The 23843-nt window shown below is 38.8% G+C and overlaps 1 protein-coding gene across 8 annotated transcripts in view; it reads right to left on the minus strand.

Annotated features, from left to right (window-relative positions):
• The window catches only part of map4l (microtubule associated protein 4 like), a 105526-nt gene extending 88412 nt beyond the window's left edge, over window positions 1-17114 (minus strand). For all 8 annotated transcript variants that reach the window (XM_044367339.1, XM_044367337.1, XM_044367336.1 and 5 more), the window contains exon 1: window positions 16951-17114. The gene's annotated coding sequence lies outside the window, so the exon portion shown is untranslated. The remainder of the gene's footprint in view (window positions 1-16950) is intronic.
• Between the last annotated feature and the right edge of the window lie 6729 nt (window positions 17115-23843).

A 23843-nucleotide genomic window follows, 5' to 3' on the forward strand; every position in this document is an offset into this window, starting at 1 on the left:
AAAAGTTGTAATGGATGTTATTCAATGGATAGGTTCAGATTTTTCAAACCTATCCTTTGACTAAGTATGCTAGATATAAAACAAAAGAAGTGGACATAAATTAGTCTCGGAAATTGCACATTATTGATTTTCACCACTTTTAAAACATGGCAGAGTCTATAAAAAGACTGTTTTTCTTTCTGAGACACATATTATATTAAAAGGTTGCACAGTTAGATTTGATGGAGAAGACTCTTCTCTTTGTGGGAGCTCTCACAGAAACTAAGCAGCAACGAGGATTGTTCTGGGAGAACTAATCCCCCCCCCAAATAAACACATACAAACAGGCATGAGCGTACTAGCAGAGAAAATGTACTAATATGATTGGATGTTACCAGTCAGTTGGTGGCGAAACAGGTGAAAAATTAGTCACTGATTGTGAAGGATGAATGAAACAATTAGCTAATGCAAGCACTGCCTGGACTAATACTATACTTAGTTGGTTGCCCAGTATAACCCCCAAAACTCAACTTAAATATGTCCATAAGCAAGAAAGAGTTAGTTGTGTTTGCTTTTTTCAGATGTGTTGGTGCTCCCCTTTGATAACAACTTGAAGCGGGTGCTTCTCCTGATACAGTGGTGAATAAAAGGGGGCCTAATTAATGATTTCCAGTCTGTGATAGTCAGGCATATGTATGAATAAATAACACCCTGATGCAAACAGAAATCCATTTACTGTTCAGGGTACTTTTGATACTCTTTTGATACAGTAATACAGATAACGACATTTCAGTATGGGCTGTTTGTATGAATGTTAAGAACTGTATGGACTATTATAAGAAATAGGGGTCGCTCTAAAGGTCGTTCAGACCGAGAGCGATGCAGATTTTCACCTCTCGTCATTAATTCAAACCTTGACCACTGGACCCCCTTCGTGTTTATGTGCCTCTAGCAGCCAAATGTACCAACTGTACATTAGCTGTAAGCTAGCTAGCAATGGATGCACCAGCCTTGTCGGTGGGAGTTCTGACTGAACTCTTTCTGTCATTTTCCCTCCAGTCTCTCTTCTTTTAACTCTTTAATCCACAAGATAGACTTGAATTTTTCACCCAGGTTGAAACATTTTTAGCATGGGCTTGGTCTTTGCATTAATTTGTGTCATCCCAGGCAAATTTGCATCTATTTGCATCTTTCCATTGACACTGTATGCCATTGTGCCACCTCTAAAATTCATTTCACATGCAAAACACACAAACAATGAAAACATTTAGCTTGCTGCAAACTGTTTCACAAACTCAGTCGACTGTGCAATATTTCAGAATTGAACATGTGAAATGACAATTTTGCTCATCTCATGGTTCAAAAAAAGTGATCAGTTTTGTGTTTCCAATTAGTTGTCAATAAACAGAAGACCTCATGCTATCAGCACCGTTTGGTTGACCAGTGATTTCTGGAAAACTGGTTTTAGTTGGGGATACTCTTCACTACACCTGCTAAATGCCACAAACATGAGACATAAACGGTGTTCCAATACTTAGACAGCATGACCTCTGAACAAACTCTTCTTTCTTTCTGTCCTCTGTTTCTGTTTATCCCTCCATCCACCCTCCCAGCAAACAAGCTGTCATTGTCTCGCAACTGTACCAAAGACACACACACACACACACACACACACACACACACACGCACACACACACAGTGGCCAGTAGCCAGTATGAGGACATACAGTATATGTTAGCAGGCCTTGAGTGGAACTGTAGGCCATTGTTTCAGGGGAAGGACACAGTACAGTGGACAACACACACACAAACTTTCACTTTGAGTTTCTACCTCTTTAACCGTCTGATTTTCTGTTTTCACTCTTTGTTTCCCGCTATTACTCTATTCCAGCTATGAATGACTCTCTATTTGGCCGTTTTTGCCTCTGATTTTGTTTCTCCCAAACACACATGAATTCTTATTATGGGCATGGTTTAGCACACACACATTTCGGCTTATAGTCACACACTCTCTCTCTCTCAGACACACACACACACTTGCACTGCACTCAATAATTCCATCATTCCCATATAAAAATGAACCAATCCTAAATAGCAGCTTCCTAACCTCCATTACCCTCTTAGCGTATTATTCTGCAATATTTATCGCTCCATTGGAGAGGTTTCATAAGCCAGAATATTCAGTGGCCTGGAGTTGGTGTTCTTTGTTGTCTCCGGGGCAGTCATTCCTCACAATCCTCACTTTTTTTGTTTTCATTTTATGATTGACAAAGAAATGCTACATTTTTACTGTTGCTGAAACTTTGTATGACCTTGAATTTAGATATATATATACATATATTTTTATATTTTAGATGATTCTTCCAGTTCTTGCTTACAGTTTGATAATCCCAGTCCTACAGGAAGGGAATAAAGTGTAAAGCAAGCATATGCACCTCAGCAAAGCCTTCACTAGACTGGATATAATCACAAATACAGGACCAGGAAGAGCTTTGTATAGCAGAGGAGATTTCAGGCCGGGTGGACTGTCAACAAGGATTATCCCCTCTTTTAAGAAACTGGAATTGTACACCATAAATGACCGATTGCTCTGTATTATCTTAAAGTTGCACGAATCAATATAATTTATATTAACAATAAATCAAATGACCATGCTTAATGTGAAAAGCTCTAAAATTAGTGGAGCATCTAGCAGCTAAAAAGCCAGCTACTTCCCTCAGGAGTTGGTGGAGACCAAACCATTTGTCAGGTAGCAGAAACACCAATCCAAATGAATGATAATGTTGCTCCTTGTCTGCTGGAGGTGTAAATAGGCGACTGTTTGCCAACACATTGGCTAACAACTTTATAATGCCAGTCAGTTCATGTCAGTCTCGTGTTTTCAGATTGTTTTGCATTCACTGACTTGCCCCAAAAAATCTGTCAATGCAGCTTTAAACTGGATACGACAAAGGTTTAAATATGAAAAACTCATGTTTTAACATACAGTTTACCATGAAATAATAACACCAACACTGCCACATCTTTTGGAACCATTATCTAATGTGCATCAGAATAGAACTTTAAAAAAAAAAGTAAAATGCTCTTGTTACAGTGAAATTGCATGAAATTAGTAAAATTACTATTGTAGTACTACTAGGCTTAAACTGCGACATTATGGATTAACTAAAGACTAAAGCCAAACCAGCATTTATAAACAATTTGTGCAGGGCTTTCACATAGAATACAATTGTGGCAAAGTTTGACATGATAAATCTATAAAAAAAACACTGTTACACAGAAGCATTATGATGTAACTGGTGGCAAGTAAAAGGCTGTGTGTGTGTGTGTGCATGTGTGAAAGAAAGAAAGACAGAGAGAGAGAGAGAGAGAGAGATGACGGTGATGATGAAGGGTGGTTGGGTAAGACAGCTGTTGCACTCTGAGGGATTAAAAACCTATCTCTGTACCCACAATCCCTTGCTTCCAGCATCCGCCACCTCTCCCTCTCTGAACTCAACCATCTGCTACGTAATCATCTCATCCTCCAAAACACTGACAGCTCTCTCTCTCCCTCTCTCTATCTATCTCTCTCTTTCAAAATCAAACACTTTACTGTACCATCAAAATAAAGGAGATTTGGTGGATGATATTTTTATGCTTGAATGTGAGTGAACATGAACCATCACCCAAGTTAAGCTCAGCTTCACCTCATCGCACTGTACACAAATCAGCAAATCTTCGTGTGAATATTTTGTCTGAATATGCAGCATTCTTTTCTGTTCGTGCTTTTGTGGCAGATTAAAGTCATGTTTAAACATGCAGGAGGAGAAATCACAGTCAGTCAGGATGTTTGAAACATTATGCATCAATACTAACATGTTGCATAAAACACCACAAAGTCAGTAGAAATCAGCCCTTTATGTGCAGTTTAAGATTTCCTGTTGTTGAATCTTTTTAGCAGTTTTAACCAAATCAGCTGAGCTTGTCCCAGATTAAATTTGAATATTTCCACCAAATATAGCTCTCCATTTGACAGTGTTTTATACTTTTATAATATCGCACTGAAAATACCAAAACACAAGGGAAAAGTGCCTTTCAAAGTGAAAAAAACACCAAGATGCTTGTATTCGTCTTTGCACTGCCATGACAATTGAGCCCATATGTTACATGGTGATTGTGCAAAGACAAACATACATCAAACACTGATCCACAGCAGAAGCAGGTAGTTAAACTGTATGGGTTTGCTTTGGTCAGTAACATGAGGAAGTGGCTCCAGTCATGACACGTTGTGATGATGTGATTATTGTTTGTTCACCACTGAAGGTTGTCCACACCATCATCAGTACTCTAAGTGCTTGAGCAAGAGCAAGACACTTGGACTCAAGTTGTCAATACACACTGACTGAAGGTAATACACATGCAAATCATTAAACATTATAATTACAGATGCATATACATACTATGGTTATTGGGATTTCCACTGTAAACACATCCTTTATGTCAGTATCATCCCACCCCACAAGAGAAAACAGCTGTTTTGCTCCACAGTATGAGAAATGTTATCTAAGGTCAGCTCAGTGATGAGTCACAGTACAATATCTTAGTCTGTACTAATGATGTAACAGCAGTGAATGCAGAGGTTAGAGGCCCTGAGGAGCTGTTCATTCCTGCATTCATAGGCTGTTATTAGCTGAAAATGCAATAAAGAATCATCTCCATTCAAAACCACACATCTCTGGAGAAAAAATGTCATCATTTCTAACCACATTCCCAACTTGTTAATAATCCAGGCATTTTTTTTTGCTCACGACACTTTATATGTTCATTATTTATAACTGGACAATATGAAGATTGTATTATTTAGAGTGGCTCTGTATAATCATGATAAATTAATGTGCATCCTGCCTTGTGCCCTGACAAACAGCCCAGCACATCCCTACTTTAGCAGCACTTTGAGTTTCTCAGCAGCTCTCAGTCCACTCAAGGACAGCAAGTGGCTAACACCACAGCTGTCAGTTATAATGTCCGGACTACTGGAAGGTTCATTCACAGTTCAAGAGATACAGAGACACCACGACAGGACGACAAAAGAGAGAATGAGTGAGTGGGTGGCAAAACATGACAGGTTGTGTTTGTACTCTTGTAATTCTGAAAAGATAACTGTCATAATTTGGTAATGAATTTGGCTCTGATCACCGGTGATACAGTGATAAATAAAATATAAATGTTTTTCTCTCTATGATGACAGCTCTGTCTTCAGACAGCTCACTGTACACCAGACAGCCCAAAAAAGAAGGTAAACTCTGAGTAAAAGAAGGTAAAACTGAGTATTTTTATATGTCCTAAAACATGGGGATCTTTAAAGAGCTGAGTTCTTCTATTTTAAACTGCTGATGTACATGTGCATTATCAACAGGTGAAGCATAGAGAGTCTATGTGTGTGTCTGTGTGCATGCATAGCAATATGTCATCAAACATGATGTCAAAACAGACTAAAGTACAGGAAATCTCCTAAAAGATGTCATTATTTGACTTAAGCTACCATTAAGTTAATATAGAATATTTTCTTATAGATTCAAACAGCATTTACTGTAGGTGTGATCAGTGAGGTATATACCTGGCTATTGTTCAAGTAGATTTTAATTGAAGCTGCTTTGGAAATACCTATAAGTCGCACTGATTCCCAATAAAGGAGAGAATGTAGATTTAGAAGATATTTAGTTTACTCAGCAGTTTTAATGTTTCATAGTTTTGACCATCATTTTGAATAGTAATGATAACATTGTACTCATGTAAGTTATTGCTGGCCATGTGGCAACCTTGTTACAATTCAGTCAGACAGGGCAAGAAACACGAACAGACACACGGGTTGAAACAGCTTGACCAGATTATTTTATGACCTTTATTTTGAGGTAAAAATGAAAGTAAACACATAAAATGTCAGCAATAATCCCTGATTGCACAGATGAACTACGGTAAGTACAGTAGGTCAAAGTTGAAGCAGAAAGCTGGTGTGTAAACTGTGATGAATGTTTACAGTTGTCAGTTTGTGTGGTGATGTTACCCTTCGGTTTCATTTTCTCTTCCAAATAACTTTGTCTAACGTGCTGCATGCATGAGAACACGCAGTATACATTCATCCCATCCAGAGGCTTCCATCAGCCGAGCGGCTAACTTCCGGTTAGCCCTCTGCTAACTTGAATAGCGATAAAATCATTTAATCGCGCAGTTCCAATAGTTCCAATAGTGAAATGAGTCATTTTGCGGGGATTGTGCGATGCCCAAAACAATTTATCCACCGTTTTACAGCCATAACAGTAGCGACAGAGTAGGCTATGATGTTAGCATGTTGACAGTGTTTTTGTAATTACTCTCACTGCCAGAAGGGGGAGACCAAAGTTCCACACTCCAGCTTTAATGAGTACAACCATATCATCACCAACAGATACAACGGCAAATACCACATAAATAAGAAAAATGTTATAAAAAACCTAAATAATCCCTTAAAATAAACAAGTCAGCTCTAAAAGAACAGTCCACCATTTGGGAGAATATGCTTGATTGCCACCTCAGTCTGATGGAAGGATCAATATCCGTGTCATCTGTGTGGTTGGATGGGAAACAAGAGTACTTCCCAAAATGACAGCCTGTTCCTTTAAATGTGTTAGTCAACTTCTAAGATGACACGGCCAGGAGATGCAGAGGACAGATAAGTAGCATAATTGAGTTAGGAGCTACCAATCCAGACAGCTGAAATGTGTCTGAAGTCTATTAGCAAGTTCAGAAACGTTGACTCTGAAAGTGACGGCCATGTCAGTCGAATCTCAGACAGATTATATGCGGTCAAAAAATCAGGACTCCCTCTTGCTTTTCTTCTTTTCGTCTCATCAATGCATGTTGTTCATAAAACCTCCAACAATAAGGATGTGATTCTGATGCTGGAAATAACAGAATATGAATAGTTTATGTGGACATGAGAAAAGAAAAAGAAAAAAAAAATCTTTTTGATTAAAATTTAGGGACAAAGGGGAAATAGAAACGCACCATCAAGATCGCGTGTTCCATTTTTCAGACTCATGGCCTCTAACGTGTTAACATAATCTCACATGGCTGCCGAGCCAGTCGCCATGGTGACTCAGCAGCTCCTCGCTGTCTCCTTCTTGACGGGCACAAACTCTGACACACACACAAACACGCACACACACACACGCAGCATGTCTCTGATGAGCAGCAGTTTAGATTACTGCTGACAACACACTGTGCCAACCTATTCGCACACACACACACATTTACACGTAACATCAGTATATGAGAGAAAGGTGCAGACAGTCAGCTTGTTCAACCAGCCTGATGACTAACTGCGCAAATCTGTCAAATGTGGGTCTGTGCTGTGTTTGAGCTTGTGATCAAGAGAGTCAAGACTGCACACAGAAGATGAGATTGGAAACTAACAGTGGAGGGAAAATGAGAACTGTACAGCATCTGCAATAAGTGATTCTGTATCTTTTCATGTCTCTTCCCTTCCCTCTGAATGTGCTCAGAATGCAGCAGAAAGTGTGCATGCGCAGATATTTTTCTCTTCTCAAGTGATGTAGATCTGATCTTAGGGGTAATAAATTATTGCGCACAATTTTACAGTGACCACCTGAGGACAAAACATACAAAAGCAAAAAATTTAACATTAAGGAAATGCGCTTCTAATCCAAAAATGCTACAAACACCATTGTTTTATAAATAGATTTTTGGCATTTGTGAATCAATTCAAAATCATAGAAAAGTAAATCATTTTTTTCACCAACCTTCAGTAACAACAAATGTACTGAATGTGATAAGCTAACAGTATAAATATGAAGGAGTGAATTCAGTATTTTGGGGCACAAATGACACATTTTTGTGTACAAGTTCAAAAGAAAATCACTTCTAACACCTGTTGGGCTTCTGCTACGTCAGAATTGATGCCTTTGTATTGTCAGAAAGGAATTGAACACATTAAGATCGACTGTAGCCGACAGTGAACTGATAGCTTGTCCACAAACTCACTATATACATTGAAACTACATTGAACATGGCTGATTATTGTTCATCTGTTAGCAAACCCCTCACTATACAGCACTTAACCAGCCAAAATCTGAGGTAACCATATTTAACAGCTCCTGTTCTGCTCCTCTACCCCCAAATAAAGCCAGACTCACAGTCTCTCCCAGCCTCTCACACTGCAACAGTCTTAGAGCAAAAGCACCTGTGTTGTTTATTTATGCAGAGGAGAGTGTAGGAGGAGAGGCAGGCTGCACAAAGGAGGCAAAAAGCGGACAAAAAGAAGCAGATGGAAGGCAGCTAAAGGCTATATGGGCCTGTTGGAAAGGAAACAGGATAGATTCATGTCCTGTGCTCTGTGTTTCCTAGGGAAAGACCCACAATTTAAACATAACAAGGCTTATTTTGTTAGAGGGGAAAGACTTAGTGTAGCTCAGGACTCCTTTTATGAACTGACAGAAGAGGAAAACTTTTTTTAACAATTTGCAGATATTTATCTTCAGTGAGGTAAATGTAGTTGATGGTGAGTTGTACTTTGAGGACTGTGTTTCAGAATGTCTTGTCTGATCTCAAATGAGTGGAAGTACCCCAAAAAAAGGTTCACAATACTAAGAAGACTGTGTTGTTACTCCTACACTGACTCCTAAAGTTCAATTATGAACTCCTGCTGCTGTTTCTTGTTTCAAATCACAAACACTGACGGAAGCTGTGAGGATGACTACACACACACACATTTACATAGTTACCCTCTCCTCCCTCACTCTACTGTAACATATGATGTCAGGTCTGATCTCAGTCTCAGCCCCCTCTCTCAGCAGGAGAGAACGACCTTTACTGTTTCCTCTGAACTCTCTGTTAGACTGATCCAGGTCAGCTCAGTCAGAAGGCTACTTTAAAATCATCAAACGCATTTGTTTGGTATACACTGGTTTAACGGGATCTAAAAATAACATGAGTAATATACAGTATGCTACATTTCATTTACAGGTAAGACTTAGTATAGATGAAATAACTAAAATTACTTAAAATTGAGTGACAACGATGCCCCTACATAGTGGCAGAGTAATTTTGCTGTTATGTTTACAGGGTTTTTGGGCCCCTAATTCCCACTGAGGTAATAAAAATGGCTTCTAACAAATAGACCACAGCTTACATAATTCTCTGAGGTCATCAATAATGAATAAAAAGGACTATCGCACATTAAGTGCACTGAAAGTCTTTCGAAGGATCCTCAAGAGTGACAGGTGCAGCAGATTGCACCCATGTTCCCATTTGCACAGCGTGAGGCCAACTTCACAAGCTTCATAGCCTCACAGGGGAAAGACAAGATTGTATCAGAGGAGGGTTGACCCACTGTGCCTTCATTAGACAGAGGTGAGACTATTATTCCAGCATCGTTACAATCTGCAATTCACCTCTCGTTATCTGAAACTGTACCATATTAGCATCAAAAGACAAGAAGTGTCATTTCCAGGGAACTCTGGTCTTCAAATAGTAATTAACATTGGTAGCAGACATGAAACACAAGGCTATTTTACATTTACTGAACTTAATAGGTTCTTTATTCCTCAACATTTACTAGGTAACACGCTGAACAGATTTAAAATGTTGAAAACAATACAAGTATGAACAAATGATTTTCAGGTTTAAACTGTAAATACTGGTTCCACCCACATTTTGTTCTGCTTAATTCAAACAATTGTATCCACAAACTCAATTTTTAGCCACACTAGTGGCATGGGTTAGCATGGGTTAGCATAGGATGGCAATGTTGGGCAGTTGGTCCACCACTATGTTCCAGACTGAAATATCTCAACTACTATTCAACTAACTGCCATGAAAATTTGTACAGACATTGATTACCCCCAGAGGATGAATCCTAAAGACTTCCCCACATGATGAATTATAATAAAGTTGGTGATCAAATTCTTTGGTTCATGACCAAAATTTATGACATTCCCATCAGTCTCAGCTGCACTCCAGCTGTGGATATAGTCCTAACTAGCAAATGTTAGCAAGCTTACACACTCAGTTAAGATGGTAGACATTAGGCTTGGGTGGTATCTTATTTTTTCATACCTTCACACCCTCCTGACATTTGACCAGGGTACACAGCATATGACGGTATTTGTGTTATGTGAAATTTTTGAAAAATGTAAAAGCTGCTGGCGATAGAAGTCACTGTAGCATGTATGACATTGTCTAAACTACAATGCCGTGTGTCTAATATGCAATTAGCCTTCTTAGATAAGTTTTGCTGGGTATAAATACTTATGGCCCATAGAATGATACATAGATAGGAAATAAGCGCGCGTCTTCCATAGATTCATGCTGGAGGACCTGATGACACTTGTTGCCGCAGTGGATACCGACACATTAGTCAGCTGAATGAAGACGGTGTGCAGACTGGCAGTCGAATAAAATCATGTGGCTAATAAATTGCTTTTGTAGTTGGAAGAAGTCATCTCAAGATAAAATTATATGTGGCAATATTGTCATGATTCCATACCACTCGCAGTCGCCATCTTTGTCAGCTCAGCTGCCTGTTGCACCAGTAGAGAGTGACGTCTGGTGATGCGTGCTGTGGACTACAGTACTTCACCTCAATACTCCGTATCAGTTTAATAGAAAGAGGAGCGTCTGTATTTTTGACGATAGTGAAAATCATACCTTTGGGATTTCAAAATACCCTGGTATACCATAAAACCTTGATACCACCCAAACCTTGTAGACATTATACCTGCTTAACATAAACATGTTAACATTGTTATTGTGAACAAGTTAGAATGCTGGAGTTAGCATTTAGCTTGTGCCAACTGCTGTACATACAATACAGCCCCAAAGAGCCCATAGCATGGGTATAGGCTCTTAAACTGGACTTATAGTTGTGTGTTAAGAGGTAGCCACGTGCGAAGGCTACATAGCCACACAATACCTGACATACTCCCTAAATGTGTATAGGGCTAAGGCAGCCATGGAAATACCACATGTAGACTGCAAGAACTGTGATTGGTCATTTTAACTTCTTGTGTTTTCTGGTGGCGGTGGAGATTTCCGATGGAAGATAGCTGAAAAGAGGCTCCTTGATTTGCTACTTTTCAGTAATGCACATCGAGCAAAACCATCTCCACTACAAACCTTCTGCTTGCAGTGACTCCAGCTAAACATAGACATGGCATAGCAGTAGTCTCTTATTCAGAAATTAGATAAGGCAAAATAGAGGTATGTATGTAAATTTTGTTCTATACATATTTGTGTAGCCCACTATCACTTTATATCAAAGTGAAAGACAGAATATATACTCAGTTACAGCCTGATTACACACATATCCATCTGGTATCAACTGATGCTGAACCATAGATCAAAGTCTACACCATAGGTAACTACAACAGACTCCACTTCACACCTTGTGTCAAGTACAAATCCAGTTTATGTCTTTGTAGACTATGATTTGGTGTGTTTTTGCTTTGAGAAATTCTGGCCAATTTCAGTGAAAATTGGTGCAGTCTAAGTGCTTTCTCAGAAGTCAGACATTTTCAAATCCTACACATCCTACACTTTAATAATCAGTGTTACTGTTAGGAATCAAATCTAAATATACCCTGCCTTAGCTCAAACTGTGCCAGTCACACTGTTGCACATTCAGACTTCATTAATGGTTCAGTACTGGAAGCTGTATATGCTTTATAATCTTAAATCAATGAACACCATTTGACCCTTGGTCACATATCATGCTGTTTTCCACTCCCATCTGTCATGTCCCTCTCCCCTGAAGATTATAATAAAGCAGAAATGCCATAAAAGTAACCTTGGGGAAAAAAAACGCAAAAGGTTCAAACTGTGGTCACCAGCTTTTTCACTGGTACACCAGGAGGAGCTTCTTGAGACTGGAGGGTGCTATCTGAGTCATCTAGCTCCTTAATATTAGACTTGGTTGATATTGGGTAGCAACACTAAGAGATAACTCCATCTTTTGACCCCCAGGTGTTATGTAATCTTACATTTTACAAACTACCATTAGGGCTTAGAGAAAGCCTGGGGGGGACAACACCGCTGTTAGATCATGTCTCTGCTGTACTCTGGATGACTGGAGAGCCTACACATTTCCTGTAGACATAGCCGATTATAACTGACATTGTTATGGGGTAAAATGACTTACACGGTGAATGGCTGGCTGGCTGGATGATTGGTTGACTGTCTATTTCATTGGTTGACTGGGTATATAACTGCTTTTGAATGGCTGCCTGCCTGGTAAATGGACTGAAAACGTTGGCTATACCTGGCTGGATGACCGCTATCTTGACTTCCTGCCTGCTTGGCTGGTAATCTGGGAGGGATTGCACGTAATCCCACCAATCCCTAAAGCAGAAATTATAGCACCATCATCACAACAGCCATGCATTAGTACATCTCTGATAATCCATCTATCTTCCTGCTTGTAGTCTTTGGCATTTTTTCTATTTTATCATGTTATCTATGGTTCAAACATTCAAGCCATTAATACACTGAAAATATGAGATGTTCAGGCAGCTGGCCTTGACTCATTCTCCTTATTTTTATCCCTCCCAGTTCCTCAAAATTTGTATTTCAAAGCAATCGGGGCTGCAGAAATTTCATCCAATTTCTCAAACCCATTAGCTAATCAGGCATGATTAGCGCTGGGAGGACTGGGCAGTGCCACGAGATATGGATGTTCCAGTGTAGCCGCTCCCACTATCCAGTACCATGGGAACTTTAGGACATATCTGTACTTTGTTGCACCAAATTCATCAGCCTTAGTCAGGCTGATCAATTTAAGGAGAATATCTTCTTGTACTTTTTCTGCCTACTGTTGCGATTGAAATTAAAATTGCAATTACTTAATATAAATTAATCTACAGGCCTTGTATTTATGGTCTTAAACAAGATATGATTGTACCAATCACTGCCATAAACTTTTATTTTATCTTATATATAGCACCTTTTTTTCTCTCAAAATATACTCCATAAGGATAAAAGGTATGCTTTATTTCAACAGAGTAAGTTTAATTAAGTACAATTTACTCAAAAAGTTACTTCAGTAAATTTAACGGACTAAATGTCACTCATTACTGCTCACCTCTGCAATTTACAGAATGATTGTTCATACGGTTCAGTAAACTTGCATATTATAGTTGTCATGTTAACCGATACAATCAAGGGTCATGGCTTAAATTTACACTGGCTACAAGTTAATTAGAATAGCATCTATTGCAATTTCATGATTATCATTAGATTATGAAATGAGCCTTAAGTACATTTTCAGCAATTTAACATTTCACAAGTTGCCCTGAAGACCACGCTGTGACATCAGTAGATGAGTCAAACAAAGATCACCAAGCATGAATGACTGCAATTTTCATGTCTGTTATCTGGCATGTCAGTTCAGAAAAGCAATAACCCAAGACCCTTTTCTCTATACGGTGGATCTTTTGTGGTATTGTACTGTACTAAAGCACTGGCTGCTGCAGCTACTAAGCTGCTTGGAAGACACATTGCCACTTCATTGAAGTAAAATGGCCAACAATAAGAATCAGTGGTTAGCTACAGGTGTGGTGTACCGATAACATTTCCTGAACGTACAATAAAACGTTTTGCTACAGGATTGCAACCATTTCCTAAATACTAAATCCTCAAAAGTGATTTTTATGAATTAGCTATTCAGCTCAGAATTAAGTTTAAAGAAGTTATAATCAATATTTTTATGTTAACAATGGCTCAAATTACTATATGTAATGTGAAAGGACACTCAGAGACTCATCAAAACACCCTAATCTGCAGTTCCCCTCAGGTCTATGGAGCATTTTAGTGTCTTTCAGCTCATTGTTTTGGTTTTACAGTGGGCCACTTCACAGTTTTGGTTCACTCTCACAGCTCTCATCAGTGTCATTTCAAGCAGCAGCAGGCAGCTGTTTTCACTGAAAAAGTTCTGATAACCCCACTACCTGCTCAGCACCAAATAGCAGACACACACAGTTAGCAAATAGCTGGTAAACAAAGTGGAGCATTTAGCAACTAAAGGGCCAGATATTTTTCTCAGGTGTTGGTGGAAACCAGACCAAAGCTAAAAGAGAGTGAATATTGGACTTACATTCACCAGATAGACAGATACACGACTCCAAATGAATGATAATGCTGCTCCGTATCCACTGGATGTGTAAATAAGCAGCTGTTGCCAACACATTCACTACTTAAAAGGTGTGCTCATTAGTAATATGGATATTACATGCAAACAGACAGAAGCATTCACTGTTTATTTCACTTACCTGGAACTGTCTAAATATCAGTTAATGGTACTGGCGTCTTTATTGACAGGACAAAGACTAGAATTAAGCTAAATTGCAGAATTATAATTACTAAAATCACAAACAAATATCTACTGTAGTCTATTATGATAGCTGAGTGAAAACTCTAAGATTTAGACAAACAGAGAGTACAGCACCTAATAAAAGCAATCTACTTTTTTGATTGAGGACATGTTGTTATGAAATTAAGCTAACTGGTGGTCTAGTGGTCTAAGACACATAAAGTACCATGTACCATGTGACATCCATGGTTCCAACTAAGTTCCCCTTCTCTCCACATTTCCTGTCTCCACTCGTCTAGTGTCAACTATTAAGATGATATAACATCACATTCATTTAGCAGACACTTTTGTCCAAGGTGACTTACACATTTTTCCTGTACACATACATTGGAAGCAATTTGAAGTTCACTGTCTTGTACCAAGGACACTTAGCACATGGGCAGGAGGAGCAGGAGGACCCTATCATTAACGGCAAACCTGCTCTACTACCAGAGCTACCACCACCCCAAAAGTCATGATGTATAAACATTAACATTACATAAAATATATAATAAAAACAATTAATTGCTGTCATTTTAGCAGAATAATGCAAAAATAATAGCAGCCTATTCAGTTATCAGAAATCTGAATTTCTAATGATCAGCATCAGACCTAAAATGAACCCTAGTAATACTATATGAAAATATATATTTACAACTGAAAAGAATCTTCTGATGAAACACAGTGTGACATGTGACTGACAGACAGAGAGACATACAATAACCAGGCGACAGGTAGGCAAAGCTGGAGAGACAGAAAGTGTCTTAACAACTGCAAATAAACCTCCAAATCAAAGTCTGTCAGAAAAATGAGTGGAACCTTTTAGATCCTGCAGCACCCGCGTTGGGTCCACCAACACTAAACTAGAACCTGACTGATATATCCATCAGCCGATATTATTGGCTGATATTGGCCTATTACAGATATATCAGTATCGGCGTATATGTTGTCCGATATCTGAGGTTTTTTTGTTTTTTTTTAACTTATATAGGTAGCATTTTATGTATATTTGATCTACGTTTTTTTATTTATAGTTATTTATAATTATCAAATCCCAGTGAAGTTTACTGTTTCAGTGCAATGATGTCAATTTATACATCAAGTTTCTCATTAAACTGTAAAATATCTTACCTCCATTACATATCTTTGTCACAAGTGTTTGATAACCACATTTGAGGGATCACTGCATTGCAAATGTGTGTATATATTCTGTATATATAAGATTATCGGCCGATATATCGATATCTCATATTGGTATCGGCATCTGCCCCAACAGTCCAGTATTGGTCGGGCCCTACACTAAATATTGTCCTCTAACCCACAGAGTGATATTTGAAATCTTCTCTAGAACTAAAAGTTTCCAAATATACAAAACATCCAAAAACGTCCAGATTAATATTAGGGACATGTTTCATGTAATGGTGCAGCCATGTGTCCTGACTTTAAATAAATCACTCAGTGTAAGCATTGTAGCTTTGGTGAAGTGTTGGAACAAGCACACACACACATCACATACTATGATGTTTACTCAAACTTTCAGACCACAACTACATCATGGGACATTTAAGGGTAAAATTAAACATATTCACATCCTGTAGTATTCCTTAAGTGCGTCTGTACGTAGGGTGGTCACATTTTTTATAAATTCACAGTGCACTTATTATCCACAAACACAGCACGTTTCACATATAAAAAGAGACGGACGACCGAAGACAGAAAGAGCCAGGGAGAGAAAGACATGAGCATAGACAGAACAATGTGTACTAATCCACACAGAGACAGAGGATGCAGTGTGTGTATCTGTGGATGTGTGCATGCTTGTGTGTGTGTGTGTGTGTGTGTGTTGGTGGTGGTGGTGGTGTGTGTGCGTGTGTGGGGGGGTATATTATTGTATAACAACAGGCTTAGTTCCTATAGAACATCACAGACTCTTCCTAAAACTGCTGTATAGGCTCCATAAGATCAGAAAACCCCTTTATATAACTGGGCCTTGCAGTTATGGAGCTGCACCTGTCTGCCTTTATGATATATAATCCTGTAGTAAATACTATGGAGACATATACACAAATATACAACACAATCACAGACTATAGGTTACTATCTCATAGATTAAGGTTAAAGATGGAAAGATTAGATGCAATGAGACCCCTATACACTTGATAACTGAGGCCTCTGGGAGCACTTGCAGGAATATCACAGGAATATTTGTAGTACTACAGCCTAGTGATTTTTCAGCAGGAGGGTGTACCATCCCGACTGCGGCACCACCATAACAAAGAGACACAAATGCACGGACCTCTGCATGAGACAGAGATTCCCCCCCACACACATCTCCACCCCCGTTACACGCCCACTATCCTCTGCCATTGTGGATGGGAAACACCGTGGACCAGCATGTCAAATTGCCATAAGCTAAATATCTACATAGGCCCTATCTGCACCGCTGCAGCACGAGACCTACATAACACGATAAATAAAACATGAATATCATCACTCATTTATAAACGCACGAGATGATGGCGCAGTAAAGAATGATAATCACGCGGTGACATATTATAAATTGGTAGTAAATTGTTCAATAGTGCAACTCACCGTTTAGATGTGTCCCGTTTCTCTCGCTGAGTGTGTATGTACGCTTGTGTGTGTGTGTGTGTGTATGTGTGTTAGAGAGAGACAGCAGTGTGTGTGAATGATGGGGAAAATCTCTCCACCTTCGCTGCTCGCACAACAGACTGGTGCCAGGACTGAGAAGCAAGCCCCGCCCCCTTCCCAGACGGCTCAGCCAATCAGGAGCAGGGAGCAAAAAAAAAAAAAAAAAAGAGCCTTTTCTTCTGAATCTGCAGGCATCAGGGGTGCTGCTGCCTTCACGCGCTGCAGTAAACATCAGAGTTTTATATGGAGTTTTTAAGGACCAACAATACACATCCAAGTCACTGTCGATGCAAGAGACACCATGTTAACCTGAGAACACATTTTTGTTACATGGTCCCAAGATGTAAAAAACCAAGACAGACACGTAAAAATAACCTTGAAGAGCCTGTTCAAAACCTAAATTATTTTAGTACAAACAAAGAAAAGTAAGCATCCATATCAAAATGCTAAAATACAAACATAAGAAACATCAAATCAATTCAAATCAAATTAATATCTCAGTACTGATGAGCTCAACCTGACCTCTAAAAGATCCTCATAGATACTGTGCATTTTTATTTATCTTGTGTGTTGACATAACTCACACTACACATCAGCCCTTCTGCATGACCTGAACCTGCAACCTCTATGCTCACACTGTACAGGTCAATTGAGCAGCCACAATGTGGTGCTCACACTGATCGTAAGCACAAAACTCCCAGTCAGTTTGTCCATTCCAAGTTTATTCAAACAAGACTACCGCATCCTAAACAATGTGGACAAAAAGAGAGAAAGACAGTGTTACTTTGTGTAATTCCACTGTGAAAGGAAAGTAAGAAGAAAAAGGAAAACTACGGAGTCACAGATGACTGGAAGATGCAGACAGTATGATCTGTCTGTTCTGCAGCCAAGTTCAGTTTTATATCACAGCAGTCTCAGTCAAGACTACAGTTTTATCCACAACAAGTAAAATACTACTCCAATAACACAAAAACAAGTCAATTCAGTTTATGACGGATTTTTTAACAACAGCCATGTGGGGAAACAAAACAAGGAACTGCTCAAACTGCAGACAATTTATCAGAAATCCAAACAATAGTCCAACAGCCAGATCATTCATTGTTCAGACAATAAATCAGGAGTCGTCAAATGACAAACCATCTGGCAGAAATTCAGCCAGATTCTAAAATTAGTGTGACCAATTTGGGGTTAAACTCAGGCTTCATCCATCCATCCATCAGGTGTCTGTCTGGCTATAAGGAACTTCTGGCCACATTATTTACTTGACAATGCACCCTGGTCCTGGTACTACAGCAATTGTGGTAGCATCACATTTCAAGCAAATTTCATTTTTTTCAAATGTGAGTAGCTGTGGGGCATCAGTGTTTATCATCACCACATTCAAAAATCTTGAGTATTCAATACTGTATTTAGCTTGTATTGGAATTTTTACCAGATGTTGTTCTTTTTTGAACATCTGTTGTCACTCTCTGATAACATGAGTGACAACATGATGTTGTTAAAATCTGCATTCATTTAGGATGTGAGACTACAATTGTGGAGAAAATGCCAGATTTCAATGTTGAAAACCATGTGATCTTGAATTAAAGATGCCACAAATCTAGACATGTGATACTAGGAAAGCTATCTAGGAATAAAAGTTTCCCTCAGCTTGGTGGCATGGTCTACTTTAAATTGAGGCAGTAATAACTTTAGAACACCTGAGAACAACCCAGAGCCTAATACAGAAGATGAAGAAGATATTGACATTAAACATTCTGTGAAAACATTTTTCAACTATTAAAACCCAGAGTTTAAAATTGTGTAAACGCTTCCAGTAGTCAGTTCCAGTTTGTGGCTTCATAGCAACCAATTCGATGACAGACTGGCTGGTTATTTGACTGACTGACTGACTGGATGACTATCTGAGTTTCTGGCTGATGAAGCTAGTTAGGTGGATGACTGACTGGTAGTTTCAGAGGAAGAGGTCTCTATAAGATTATGGATCCCATTTGGTTTAGTGGGTTTGTTTGGAATTTCTCAAATATCACAAACTGTCTACAGTACACAAACACATACTCAACTCAGCACAAACACATGCAACACAGTGTAAATATTACATCTGTTATCTGTTGTTCACACATACAGAACATACACCCTTTATATTCAGAATCAATCCATATAGTAATCACTGATTCCAATTATGATTTCAACTGTCACTTTAACAACAGTTCTGATGCTCTAGACTGCTATATATACTGAGGAAGCTGATCAGGAAATGAGGGGTGGGTGTGTAGGCAGGTGGAGATCAGGTGACTGAGGAACAGTGTAAGGAGCTCAACATAGCTGCTGGATGGGGAGTGAATGGGTTTAGGATGATGGGTAAGGCTAGTGGTGGGAAAGCAGACATCAAGTGACACTTGTTTGCCCATGCTAAATTGCAAAGTACTGGCCAGTCAAAGAGGCATTTAAAACAGCAAAATTTTACAGTTAAACGCATTTAAATGGAATTACTGCCAATTAATGACAGGAGTCGATGGTACGAGGAACTGCAAGTTAGCAAGCTAGCTAACCTGGACTTTTTTGTTTTCCCCTCTTCACCCTTTTATTGGATGAAATAATGCACAATCCTGAGAACAAAATGCCTTTCCCGGCTGGCTAGCATGTTAGCAAGCTACAGTAGTTCATCACTCAGTCCTGCAAGTATTCACTACGTTTCCAGTCATCCAATCCTGCCTATTTTACAAAGACTGTGCCACTGCTGAAGTCACTTGCGGGTCGACATACATTTGTTTAATTCAATTGTAAAACACAATGTTCTTAATTGCTTAAAGTCCCCTTCCATTCAAAAATATGTTTTCTTCTTGTTCCTAAGTTTGTATGTATGCTGATTTCACATTCATCTGCTGAAAGTGGAAAGTTTCTGTGTTTATTGAAAGTCCAGTTTTTAGGGGTTGGTCTAAGAACAGGATTTTTGACATCACAACTAGTTTTGAACCAATCCTGGTCCAGTATTCAATTTAAGTGTGATGTGGAAATTTGAAGCCTCCAGTGTACAAACACTGAGAATGGACTTTAGAGTGAAGTAGGAGACATCTTGTGTCCAACAATTAAACTTCTAAAATTGAATATATTTGCATATTCATAGATTAAGGAATTTTTAATGAGGAATAAGGAGTAGATGCCATTTTAAGAATTTTAAAGTGGTAATTATGCTTTTTTTGGTGGAAAAACCATATCAGCATTATTATATTTATAGTATTTTTATATGTCTTAATACATGTCAGGAGGGGATCTTTAAAGCTGTATGAATTGATTGTTTTTGGCCACTGACATACTATCACTTTATAAATTATATTAAAGTGAGTGTTAGCAAACAGTTGCCCACTTATCCATTAAGCGGAAAACAGCACTTTAGCATTCATTCACAGCCATCTTATAAATGTAAGTCCAAGATTCTCCATTAGCTCTGTTTTGGAACCCACCAACTCTGGCTCTTTAGTTCCTAAATGCTCCACTAGTCGCTAAATTGGTCTGTCTGCCATTTTATGCTGAGCAGGTAGTGTACAGTGGGTTTATCTGAGCTTTTTTGCTGAAAACAGCTGTCTCCTGCTTCTGGAAACAAGGCTGATGAGAGCTGTGGAACTGAACCAAAACAGTGAAGTTGTGAGCCTTAAAACATTGAGCTGAAACACGCTAAAATGTTTAGTAGAGCTGAGGGAAACTGAGAGTTGTCACTTAGAGCGATCCCTTCACAGTTCTTTGACCCAGAGTTAAGAGTTAAGAGTTAACCTCTCCCTTGAAGAAGTGATAATAAATCTCAGATGACTTTCAGGTAAAATAAAGGTTCAACAAAAATTCCAACCAACCCTCTGAACAGTTGAACTGTAAGTGAATCTAAAGTTTGCTGTAAGTGCCATGTTTTTATTGATCTCAGCTGTTCAGTAAACTGTGTGGTGTCTGATTTCTTTCTCTAGATGTCTGTAGCAGCGGCTCTAGATGACACATATCAGAGTGTGTCTGTAAGACCGTCATATTCACCAGGTTCATGCAGAGGAGGAGTGTGCGGTGGTTTCTCTTCATTCACAACTGCGTCACTGCATGTCCTCTCCTCTATTCATGATCTCATCAACCCCTCCTCTGTTCCCCGCTTCCCTCCCTTCTTCTCTCCTGGTCTGACAGAGTGTTATGTAATTATCTTGCCTGCATCACCTCCCTCTCGCTGTATCATCAGCTTCTCAGTTCCCATCTTACCCAAACTCAATCTGTCACACTATCTACTCTCCTCTTTTGCTGTATCATTCCTCTGTCTCACTCTTTCCCATCTTTTCTCTCTTACCAATGTACCTCTCTCTAGAAAACCCCCTTCCACAAATAAATGTTTCAATGTTTGATGCTGTGCAGCAGTAACTCCCTTTAGTATTTCAACAGTTAGAAAAATTGAGTTCAAACCGATTTATTGCAAAAAGTTGAGATGTAAACATTCTATAGATTCTGTAGGTGTCAGATATTAACACAAAGTGTTCTGATTTATAGTGGTTATATCTGAATTTATCAGCATCCAACTCTAGTTTTATTTAAGTTTTTTCCCCTGTTTTCCACTTAAACTCATCTAATATCGGTGATAGTAAAACAGATGCTGATGACTTCAAAAGCAGTCCTGATATGACTATCAGAACAGTTTATTATCATGGACATACAGTAAATGATAAAACATATATACAAGACACATACATTTCCCACACACGCGCAATGTCTGCTTATCTTTAAAACAACCTTCCCCTGTATTTGTCTATGTCACTTGCTGTTTGTTTGTCCTTGAGTCATATACATCACTGTTTTATCTCTGTTACCCACCATGAACATACATTCCCTGTTGACTTTTCACAAACCCCTATCAAATGTCTGATTCATACACCCGATGTATGGTTACTGAGAAGATAATATGTGATAATATCACAGTGTTGCCACAGTTAGAGGAACTCTACTTCAAGGAAGGATGGCATGTACAGAGAGTGTGGCTATATGAACATTAATGTTTACCATATTTCTATGATGAATACCAAAACTTTACAATCTGTGCTGCTCTCTTTTAGTTATTCTGTTCACACTTGAATTTATATCCTAAGTGTAAAAATCACTGGATTAAAATGATTAACAATCCTCAGAACTATGTTTTTCTTTATGTAAAGCATTAAAATGCATCTTCAGCTTATCAGGTTAAATCAGGAGGGGGCAGTGTTTACATCCTAGTCTGCACATCTTTAAACAGGATCATATTGGTTGTTAAATGAGCAAGCATCAGATCTAATAACTCTCAGTAGATGACTGCTGATGACATTACAGCTTAACAGTTGGACACAGGTTCATTCATATCAACCTGGTCTGGTCTGCATTTATTTTTAGGACTGTGGAAGGAAACTAGAACCCACAGTAGAAACTCTGCTTTACAAGGATCAGGAATCAGACCTCCTTGTAGTGATGCCACATTGCTACTCAGGTTGAAATCATGTCTTGGTTTCCTGTAAACATAAATGTGAAGATAATATTGAATGACAAGTGATTGGTCAACTTTGATCTTCATTTCACAGGAAATACAAATATGTAAAACAAGAGAATAATAATTACATTTTTAATTATTATATTTAATTTCATAATGGCTGTATAACATTCTAATCAAATGCCAGGCTAAAGAAGAACAGTAGCAGTCAAAAGTTTGGATACACTTACTTACTGAAATGAATGGGACGGTGTTTCCAACCTTTTGACTGGTGCTGTATGCAGGTGCAGGTTGTTTTCCTTTGTTTGGCCTCAACATACATATATAGTAGTTTCTGAATGCCAATGCTGTCATAAATACCAGCAGTGTGATGCTCTTGACATGCAAGTTTTATAGTGACTGCATCACAGACGTTTTGATTAAGTTGTATAGTTCTATGATTTTTAGCAGCTGTCTTGTTAAGTTTCAATCTGCTGCTGTCAGTGAGTCCCCAGATGTTCCCACAAGTTCCTCTCCAGCAGTGCAGTGTGCTATTGCCAATTTTACATAAGTTAAGAAATTGAGTACTTCTTCCACCACTGACATTTTGACATACAGGATATCATGGTGATGCTGCTGTTTTTCAGTTTTTCACAAAATTGAGGACTATAATATAACACTGTGCTATTTTAGAATTATTAGCCACACTAGCAGTAAGGCCCTAAATAAAATAATTGTATTATCAATAATCACTCTTTATTTTCGTTGATACCCACTTTTTTGAACATCCTTTATAATAAATCCCTCTAGTTATAATAGGCACCTCTGTATGTGGGTGTCGTGCAGGATTTAGGTCACACAGACCAGTTGTTGGAGTTGAAACCATTCTTTTTTTAGTCTGGGCCAATCCAGAGGAGTTTAACTCTTTAACCATCTGATGATGACCTAAATAAGGAATGAACCCCTGCAGTGCCGAGGCTTAACTGAGGGATTGACACACTAATACACTGGATATAGCATGTTAACGCTGGTTCAAAACACTTTCACATACACTCATTCACAAACCATGTGCAGTGAATGGATGTGTACACAGCAAAGCATACAATTGCACATTGATATCTCTCTCGATTACTCTATTTGAAAAATCTAAATGCCACTAATGATGTTTTTCTGGAGAGTCCATCATGAAATATATATTTTTTTTAAATCTAAAAGTTAGCTGTGGAGAGGAGGGTGGACGGTCAGTGATACTGAGGGGCTGGGGGTGGGGAGGGCTGGGTGAAAGGAGATTTGGAAGGAGAGTTTTGAGGTTGCAGGGGGATTTGGGCTGAGGCTGCACAGTGGGTGTCTGGGTTAGAGAAGTGGGAAAGGAAGG

The sequence above is a fragment of the Thunnus albacares genome, chromosome 12 (assembly GCF_914725855.1).
Source record: "Thunnus albacares chromosome 12, fThuAlb1.1, whole genome shotgun sequence".
Classification (NCBI taxonomy): domain Eukaryota; kingdom Metazoa; phylum Chordata; class Actinopteri; order Scombriformes; family Scombridae; genus Thunnus; species Thunnus albacares.